General features: G+C 39.5%; 1 pseudogene; it reads right to left on the bottom strand.

Annotated features, from left to right (window-relative positions):
• Positions 1-222: 222 nt before the first annotated feature.
• LOC132228249 (large ribosomal subunit protein eL31-like) lies at positions 223-614 on the bottom strand (annotated as a pseudogene).
• Positions 615-1,991: the final 1,377 nt, after the last annotated feature.

Here is a 1,991-nt window from a genome sequence, read left to right as displayed (position 1 = left end):
GGCTAGAGGCCTGGAAATAGGCTGCAGGGTCTGCTCCCTCCTCCCCCACCTTTTCTCCAGCCTCATAATTTTCCAAAGTCTTTGGCAACTTAAAAGCTTTGGAGCATTGCTGGGTTAAATGATAAACATCTAAATATTTCAACAAGATTTTTTGTTTGTTTGTTTTTTGTTTGTTTGTTTTTTTCCCCAAGGCAGTTGTATAACTTTATTCGACTATCAGCATTAGTTCTCATCCACGCTAAGGGTCTGTAGATTTTTGAAAGTGGTGACAGGCACATAGGTTACCAATATATATAGCTTGTTTGGTGAATTTTCATCCTCATTGCATTTTCTGGATAAACATACCCGCATACGATATGGGACATTCCTATTCGTTTGGCCCAGACAGCTTTGTTGAACCTGGTGTCAATGCACACATCTGGAGTCCCCATCTCTTTCATGGCAAATTTCCCGATCTCCTTGAGTGCCCGAGGGGCACCTTTCTTGAAACCCACACCGTGGATGAACTTGTGGATGTTGATGGTGTACTCCCTGGTCACCACCTCATTGATAGTGGAGCGGCCCTTCTTCTTCTTGCCCCCCTTCTTTGCAGGAGCCATTGTGTTTGGCAAGTTGGAAAGAAAGAGCACGAGGTATTGCCTTTCAACAAGTTTTAAGTTCACCTGATTTTAGCTTTTGTTACAGAAAAATCTATAAAGTAGATTTAGAACTGTTAATGTAATGTCTTGTGCTTTGTTAAAGGTATGTTTCTTGAAAGTAAGAATGTTCATAAATGTCAGTCTAAGAAATTCTGGCTGTTTATTTTTTGGCTATCATTAGAAAATTAGGGTTTCTAGGAGTTAAGAATTCTAATTAAATTAGAAAGAATTTATATGGTTTTGATAATAGAAGGTACGAGGCACATAGATATACATTTTAAAGAAAATAATGTTTGTAAAAGTTATACGAAGGTTTGTGAAAGTTTTAAGAAGTTTCGTAAAAGTTATAGAAGGTTTGTAGGGAGAAATGTTAATAGGAAGTTATATAAATGACACAGGCTAATAAGCCAAGTCAAGTAGAATAGGGAAACTGAGATAGTAAAACAGCAGTTTACAACCATCTAAAAAATCCTATCTCCTCTAAACCAAGGACACTTAAGAGCAAATGATTTGAGAATAAACCTCATTTTGGTATATTAGACTACAACCCTCCAAACTAATGTCTCTTTCCTTCCAAAAGACCATTTGTCATAACTCTTATTGTTCTAGCTTTTGCCCCAGTAATACTAAAATATATAAAAGAGTTTGTCTCCACTAGGTTACAAGCCCTACTTATACTCATAAAATGCCACCCCTAGATACCATCACAACCTCCTTTTGTGCCCAGGCCTCATTGTCCCTCGGACCCAAAGAGCAAGGACAATGGGCCAGATACAGATGTAAAAACTCACCAGGGCAGAAAGCTCCAGATGCCAACAAGGGTCAAAACTTGGAAAACAAGAACTTCGCCCCCAGGGTAACCTACCCTCCCACTAGCCTTTCTGGAGAAAAAATAGCCCCTCTCACATATCAGCCAAATGACTAATATATTATATACCTAGGCTTCCACATTCCTGCAGATTGTTAGTGACAACATTCCCCAACCTGGTGCAGACTATCCCATCAGAACAGTGCAAGATATTTTCAAACTCATTGCAGACATCTGGCTCCAGGGAGATTTACAGGATTTCTCTCCAGATCATATCTATTTGTTTAACTTCATAGTGCTTCTGAATCTTGCAGATCTCTTATATCCCCAAAAAGGTCCCCCTACTAGCCCTAGACCATTTCTTAGCCAAAGAGGGAGGGGTTTGTTTAGTTGCTAACACCTCCTGTTGTTTTTATCTAAACTCTACAGGTCAAATAGAGGAAAGAACACAACACATTCTACAGCATACTCAATGGCTCAAGGAGATCAGTCAGGACAGCATAGAGCAGTCCATATGGTCCAGCCTACAAGCATCTTTGCCCAAA

This window comes from Myotis daubentonii, chromosome 2 (genome assembly GCF_963259705.1).
Source record: "Myotis daubentonii chromosome 2, mMyoDau2.1, whole genome shotgun sequence".
Classification (NCBI taxonomy): Eukaryota; Metazoa; Chordata; class Mammalia; order Chiroptera; family Vespertilionidae; genus Myotis; species Myotis daubentonii.
The sequence above is the reverse complement of the archived record's forward strand: the minus strand, read 5'-3'. Positions and strand labels throughout refer to the sequence as shown.